The 8,168-nt window shown below is 44.4% G+C and overlaps 1 long non-coding RNA gene across 1 annotated transcript; it reads right to left on the reverse strand.

Annotated features, from left to right (window-relative positions):
• Positions 1-822: 822 nt before the first annotated feature.
• On the reverse strand, positions 823-7,419 carry LOC132342370 (uncharacterized). The gene is made up of 2 exons (XR_009490725.1): positions 4,426-7,419; positions 823-3,637 (listed from the first exon to the last, which is right to left on the reverse strand). It is a non-coding gene; the product is annotated as an uncharacterized lncRNA (long non-coding RNA).
• Between the last annotated feature and the right edge of the window lie 749 nt (positions 7,420-8,168).

Genomic DNA, 8,168 nt, shown 5'->3' on the forward strand with positions numbered 1-8,168 from the left:
AGAACTGTTCAACTTCAGCTTCTTCAGCATTAGTGGTTGGGGCATATACTTGGATTATCGTGATGTTGAATAGTTTGCCTTGGAAATGAATTGAGATCATTCTGTCATTTTTGAGATTGCACTCAAGTACAGCATTTCAGACTCTTGTTGACTATCAGGGCTACTCTATATATACTCCAAGGGATTCTTGCCCACAGTAGTAGATAAAATGGTATCTGAATTAAATTCACATATTCCCATGTATTTTAGTTCATTGATTCCTAAAATGTCAACATTCGCTCTTTCCATCTCCTGCTTGACCACTTCTAATTTACCTTGATTCATGGACCTGACATTCCAGGTTCCTGTGTAATATTGTTCTTTACAGCATTGGACTTTACTTTTACCACCAGACACGTCCACAGCTGAGTGTCATTTCCACTTTGGCCCAGCTGCCTCATTCTTTCTGCAGCTATTAGTAATTGCCCTCTACTCTTACCCAGTAGCATACTGGACACCTTCTGACCTGGAAGGCTCATCTTCTGGAGCTATATCTTTTTGCCTTTTCATACTGTTCATGGGATTCTCTTGGCAAGGATACTGGAGTATCCTCCAGTGGACAGTCTTTTGTCAGGCCCTACCCAAGGTTTTGTGAATCAGAACCTGCATTTGCACCATCCTGAGATGCCTATACGTACATTAAATTTGAAAGTGATGCTTACAACACACCCTCTCCTATAATCTTGTAAAGAGCTTTAAAATGAAGCATAACACCAGATTCTCCTCAGCTTTGAGATGTCTCACGTTTCCACAAGGGCTGTTTGCAATGTGTCCTCCTCATGAAGGGACTTGTTCATTTCCTTGTAAACCATCAGATTCTTTTTAAAAAATATTTATTTATTTGGCTGTATTGGGTCTTAGTTGTGGCACTTGGAATCTCTGTTGTAGCACGCAGGATCTTTTTAGTTGTATTGTGTGGGATATAGTTCCCTGACCAGGTATCATACCTGAGCCCCCTGCATTGGGATTGCGGAGTATTAGCCACTGGATCACCAGGGAAGTCCCAAAACATCAGAAATCTTTAACTCCATTTTATCCCTGGATATGGCCAAACTCCCTGCTCAGAACCATACAAACAGCACTTTGGATACTTTTCAGGAAGTACCATGGTGAAGGAGAAAGGATACAACACCAGGAGTCCTGGTCCAGATTCCATAATTAACAAGTTGGGTGACTCTGGAGAGCCTCTGAACCTTTCTTTATTGAATTAGATACAATGATGGGAACATGCTTTGTATATCATAAAGCCTTGGGTCCTTCTGGTTGGGAGCCTATATTTAGACGTCATCTTCCTTGTGAGGGAAATGATGGTGTTTAGACTAGATGATCCTTGGGGCAAATATTCAGAGGGCCAAATCCTTCCGAGAAAGTCTATTTTAGGTAGGATTCCACCTGTGCTCCCCAGGAATATAATGACAGGGGGATTATATAATGAGTCAAATCAGAATGGGTGAGAGTGAGAGCTTGGAGTAACTGATCTTCAAAGTCCCTTTAAAATCTAAAAACATACGCTTTTCTCCCATTTCAATACAAAAAAAAGAATGAGAATTCTAGCATCAGCTGGTTATTTTATGCAACTACCTGCTTTCAGGAAAGAGAGAAACTATTGTATTCTTTAAAAATTTGGATTTACTTCAATCTCATTCCTGAGATTTAAATATGTCTTCTTGTATGTGGTTCAATTAATTTCACTTGCCTTAAGCACACTGAGAAGAGAGCAGGCTCAGGTCTTCCCAATCAGATGTAATTACTGAAGTCACTGATCTCTGGTCTGTTTTCCTTTTTCCTCTCCACTTATTACCTTTCTTGGAGGAAGGAAGTTAAAAGCTTTACATAGTCTCTCTGTTTTGTAACCACATTTCTCAAACTTAAGAGTTGAGCATCGTGATGACTAAATAAGAGGTCTGATTCAGCTTCTTGGAAAAACACATAGTTAAAGGAATTTATGTGTCACACGCAGCAGATTTCAAAAAAAAAAAATGGTCAATGATTGCCATTAACCCTGAACATCACAGTCATATCCACAGAAAAAGGAACCATATTTTTGAGACTAAAATCTAAAACTTCCCTTTTGTTTTAATGTATTATATAATCTGTTTTCTTATGATAATTCAGATTATATTCTTTTCTTAGAGCTCCGTGGATATGGGGGGGTGTTAAATTGAGCTTTTTGATATTGGGAGGTCAGTATTTCTAAAATCTCCAGTTCTGAGAGGGGGAAGCAAGGGGAACAGAGAATATTTCGATTACTTTCAACAGCAGGATCGGAGAAGGCAATGGCACCCCACTCCAGTACTCTTGCCTGGAAAATCCCACGGATGGAGGAGCCTGGTAGGCTGCAGTCCATGGGGTCGCTGAGGTTCGGACACAACTGAGCGACTTCCCTTTCACTTTTCACTTTCATGCATTGGAGAAGGAAATGGCAACCCACTCCAGTGTTCTTGCCTGGAGAATCCCAGGGACGGGGGAGCCTGGTGGGCTGCCGTCTCTAGGGTCGCACAGAGTCGGACACCACTGAAGTGACTTAGCAGTAGCAACAGCAGGATATTTGCACAAGCATCTATTACTTAATATCCCTTATTAGGTACGGATGGGAAACTAACTACTCATTCATTTTACATGTATTTGGTAAAAGCTTATGTGTCAGACACACCTAGAGATCCCAGGTGAAAGACACAGCTCCTGCCCTCAAGGGGCTTCGAGTGCAGTGGTACGCTGGGTATTGGCATAAGGGTGCCCACAGGGCACTACAGAGACGTCAAGGACAGAAAATTCCTCCGAAGGGGATGGGAAAAAACTCCCTGGAAGAGGAGTCCCTTGGGCTGAGGAGGAGATAGTGAGGGGGACGAGGGAGGGAAGGGTGTTCCATTCAGAGGGAACAGCAGAGGCAGAGGGAAAAAAAGCAAAGCGCAGAGCCAGCCGAAAGCACACCAACGGATGAGGCATGACTCGATGGTGGCAGATACGTAGACGACGGAGAAAGATGCAGGCGACACCGCAGGACCCGATGTAGCACCTGCTGAAATAAACCCAGGCAGACCGAGCCAAAGTCTTCACTGTATGACGTCAGAGACTGGAGCTGCTTTACACGCACTTTAGAAATAATACCTGTTAGGAGGGAACTTTAGCTTGGAGAAGGCACTGTGTCAAAAAATCCTTTGGTTGGAACTCCCCTGGCCGTCCAGGGGTTAAGACCATGCTTCCAATGCAAGGGGCGCAGGTTTTATCCCTGGTGGGCTTACTGAGATTCCATATGCTGTGCAGCACAGACAAGAAAGTATATTTAAAAAAAATAAAAGAAGGGGGAAAAAGAAAGAAAGAAAGAAAGAAATTCATTGGCATTACTCCAGAAGTAGAGATTATCATTCTTATTTTGCCTAGACTTACTTTTTATTTCTCTGTGTTTTTCTTTTTCTTTACCCCTTTGAGAGCAACTGCTTCATCTCTCTTTGGAAGAAAATAGAGCCTCAGCACAGGCAATGTTTGATTCAGGGCTCATTTGATCTGGTTGATTCAGGAAACAGATGCATCCTCTTGGTCTCCGTACAAATTGTTGGGGTTTCTTTTTTTCTTGGTTTCACCAAAGCCAGATCTATGTCTCGATCAGCACAGAGGAAAAAAGTAATTACTGAAGTATTAGTGTGATTATTATTTCCTGATATGAACTGCTGCATTCTTTACTAGTATCTGGTTCTCTCCCTAGGCTGGAGTCAGAACATTTAAAAACAAACTCTTCTTGGGCAAAGCCTGTACTAATTATTTTTTAACCTCGTTTGCATTAGAGAACTCTTTGAACATTTAATGAAAGAGATAAACCTTCTTCTCACTTTCTCACACCTATGCAGCGCAACAACAGTTTCAAGAAGTTCACAAACTTCCTGATGCCCCTGGGATCCTTGAGGAGGCTTAGACCCTGGCTATAAACCTATGGTCTGTACAGTCAAGAATAAAATGGAAGAACCACTTTTTAAAATTGGACTGTGACTGTTGTCTGTTAATTCTGGCAGGACGTTCCCCAGTTTATTCTGGGAAGTCAGAATAAACCTAAATGGCATTGGCCATAGCTGCTCAAGCCTCTGCCACAGCCTTGATTCAGTGGGTGGAACTCAGCTTCCTCAATGTCCCCGCCTCCATGCCAACCCAAACACAAGCGGAGGTCCCAGAGGAGCAGGGGGAGCCGGAAATCACTTGAGACTTCTGATTTTCTAAAATTATCACTCCAGACTTTTCGTGTCCTAAAGTCGTCTCCCCGGCCTTGGAGTTGAAAGAAGACCTGGTTTTAATCTCAGTGCTGTTACTTTCTATGTACGTAGTCTTGCCAAGTCATCTACATGTTTCGAGTATCAGCTTCCTCATCTGTAAAATGGGGACAATTTTAATACCTACCTGTCACGGCTGTTCTGCGGGCTGAGACAGATAACAAGTGTGAACGAATCTACCAGACATTTGTTTCGTAGATGGTGCTTGACAAGTGTTAACTGAAATTCAATTCTTCTAGGGCAGAGTAAGACCTTTTAGAGACTCCTCGGTACTGAAAAAATTCTGGTGGAGGACTTCTAGTTTCCCGTCTGGCATGTAAGGAGCTTAGAAGTTGCTGCTCTGTCATAACAGCAAGTAAAAAGCTGAACAAACTGAAAAAGAAAAACAAACAAACTTGTCTTAGATCTGTCAAAGAAATGAGGTCACAGAGCAAATCACCAGATGAGTGGACACAGAGAATCACAACTTCCGGGAGCAGAAGCCACCCTGCTGTGTGGGCGCGCAGCCGTGCCCGACTCTCTGCGACCCCATGGACTGTAGCCCGCCAGGCTCCTCTGTTCATGCGATTCTCCAGGCAAGAATACTGGGGTGGGTTGCCAGTTCCTCCTCTCGGGGATCTTCCCAACCCGGGAATAGAAACTGCATCTCTTGCGTCTTCTCCTTTGGCAGGGGCATTCTTTACCACTGAGCGACCTGGGAAGCCCAATAATGGAAAAACCTGAACTGTAACTGAAAAATTGCTGGAAGGTCAGTGTGGACAAGTCTGAGAGTTAAGGGCTCCAGGGGGGCCCAGTGATAAGGGGGCCTCCGCACTTTTGTACCAGTGTTCCTCCCAGTGAATATTGGAGAAAAGTACTCGGAAGTCCAGCAGGTGGAGGGGGAAAAGGAACCACTTGGAAATATGCTAGAGCATTCTGTTCTTAGCAAAACCTGCTCTCAGGAGAAATTATTTCATCAGAGCTTAACCTACTGGGGTTTTACCAGAACCTAACCCACTCCAGTGTTCTTGCCTGGAGAATCCCAGGGACAGGGGAGCTTGGTGGGCTGCCATCTATGGGGTCGCACAGAGTTGGACACAACTGAAGTTATTTAGCAGCAGCAGCAGCAGCAACTTACCTTGGGGAAAGGAAATACCTAACTCTAGCCTCCTGTAGCCTCCCATGTGGGAAAAGGGAAATACATAACTCCAGTCCCTCCAACCATCCTGGCCCAACTAAGGTAGGGGAGAGGGGTGGGTGTTTAAAGTATTGGTGAAGTTATCAGTCCATGGCCAAGTGGGGTTTATACCAGGTGGGATCCGGTCCCATCACTTCATGGCAAATGGATGGGGAAACAGTGGAAACAGTGGCTGACTTTATTTTTCTGGGCTCCAAAATCACTGCAGATGGTGATTGCAGCCATGAAATTAAAAGATGCTTACTCCTTGGAAGGAAAGTTATGACCAATTTAGACAGCATATTAAAAAGCAGGGACATTACTTTGTCAGCAAAGGTCCGTCTAGTCAAGGTTATGGTTTTTCCAGTGGTCATGTATGGATGTGAGAGTTGGACTGTGAAGAAAGTTGAGAGCTGAAGAATTGATGCTTTTGAACTGTGATGTTGGAGAAGACTCTTGAGAATCCCTTGGACGGCAAGGAGATCCAACCAGTCCATCCTAAAGGAGATCAGTCCTGGGTGTTCATTGGAAGGACTGATGTTGAAGCTGAAACTCCAATACTTTGGCCACCTGATGTGAAGAGCTGACTCATTGGAAAAGACCCTGATGTTGGGAAAGATTGAGGGCAGGAGGAGAAGGGGATGACAGAGGATGAGATGGTTGGATGGCATCACCGACTCGATGGACTTGGGTTTGGGTAAACTCCAGGAGTTGGTGATGGACAGGGAGGCCTGGTGTGCTGCGGTTCATGGGGTGGCAAAGAGTCGGACACAACTGAGCGACTGAACAAACTGAACTGACATAATTGTCTATGTAGAAAATCTGAAAGATTTGAGCAAAAAACTCATCAAACTAGTAAATGATTATAGCAAGATCACAGAAAGACATGGAGGAAACACATGCATGGTACTAAGTAAAAGAAGCCAGTCTAAAAAGGCTACATAGTTTGGTTCCAATTATATGACATTCAGGAAAAGGCACGACTATGGAGACAGTAAAAGGATTACCAGGGGTTGCAGTCAGCAAGAGGGAGGAATAGGCAGAAGGCAGAGAATTTTCTAAGATAGTGAAACTATTCTGTGCTATACTGCCGTGGTGGATACATGCCATTATGTGTGTGTCCAAACCCACAGATTGTAAAAGCTCCAGTGAGTGAAAGTCACTCAGTCATGTCCGTCCAACTCTTTGCAACCCCATACAACACCGAGAGTGAACCCTAATGTAAACTGTGGACTTTAAGTGCTGTGATGGGTCAGTCCAGGCTGGTTGTAACAAACGTGCCCCTCTGGTGTGGGGGTGTCGACAGTGGGCAAGTTGTGCTTGTGTGAGGACAGGGGGGCATACGGGAACTCTGCGCTTTCCCCTCGACTGTGAACCTAAAACTGCTCTAAAAAGTAAAGCGTATTCATTTTTAGAAAAGCAAAAAAAAAAAAAAAAAAAATCGTGGTATACCTCCATTCCTACAAGTAATTTGAACTAAGAACAATATATGATAAACCTCGGGGAAATATTATTTTTTTCTTATGATGGTATCAGAGCTTTTTGTTATTTATTTATTTTTTTTATTAAACATTACTTTTTTTGGCTGAATCCATGCAACTTGTGGGATCTCAGTTCCCTGTCCAGGGGCTGAACCTGGGCATGGCAGTGAGAGTCTGGAATCCTGACTACTAGGCCGCTAGGGAGCTCTCCAGAGCGTTTTTTGTTTTTTGTTTTTTTTTTTGAAATCAGGCATTTATAAACAGGAAAGCATACATTAATTACATAAAAATAGTTTTCAAATAGTAGAGTGAGTCTCCGTGTTGTCCTTAGCAGGGACAGTTGGAGAGGAGACGGCAGTGTGGACGCTCCTCCTAGTGGGTACGAAGGTGGAACTGTGGTTCCCCAGAATTTTTTTATTTATTTTAAAATTTTATTTGCTTGTTTGTGACCGTGCTGGATTTTCGCTGCTGTGCATGGTCTTTCTCTAGTTACAGTGAGCCTGGGCTACTCTTGTAGCAGTGCGTGGGCTTATTGCAGTGGCTTCTCTTGTTGGGGAGCACAGGGTCTCTAGGTGCCTGGGCGTCAGCAGTTGTGGTTCCTGGGCTTCAGGAAGCATAGGCTCAGTAGCTGTGGCACAGGGGTTTCATTGCCCTGAGGCATGTAGGATCGAACCCTGGCCAGGGATTGATTTTTAAAAAAACCATCAATTCTTGTGTGTGTGTGTGTGTGTGTGTGTGTGTGTGTGTGTGTGTGTGCGCGTGCACGTGCACCTGCCTTGCTGGTATCCTAGGAGCATGCTTCGTCTTCCAGCTGGGTAACCCAAGCACTGAATTCCCCAAGTATCCAGCTCAAGGTCATAATCTAGGAGAGCAGGAAGGAAGAATCTTTCAAGGGTGTGGGCATCGTTGTCAGGGTCAGAGACACCAGAGCAGTTTCCTCCGAGGGTTCATGAGTAGGACTCCCGCCCATGGGTCATTCTCCCGGTCAGGCCGCCTCTTTCCTTTTCAGCCACACAGGTGGATCAAAAGTGCTCAGACAACCCTGTGTGTGGCCCACCCCCCAGGTGCGTCGGTCACCTTCTCAGATGGTCTTTCTGTTTCTAAAGCAGAACCGAAATTTCACCTGGGCAGTCAGCTTGAGCAACCACAGAACTTTCATTTCCTTGTTACCGTAGGGAGAAAGTTCTGAACATTATTATTTCACCAAGAGAAACTGAGTCCTGGGGGGGAGAG

The sequence above is a fragment of the Bos taurus genome, chromosome 15 (genome assembly GCF_002263795.3).
Source record: "Bos taurus isolate L1 Dominette 01449 registration number 42190680 breed Hereford chromosome 15, ARS-UCD2.0, whole genome shotgun sequence".
Classification (NCBI taxonomy): domain Eukaryota; kingdom Metazoa; phylum Chordata; class Mammalia; order Artiodactyla; family Bovidae; genus Bos; species Bos taurus.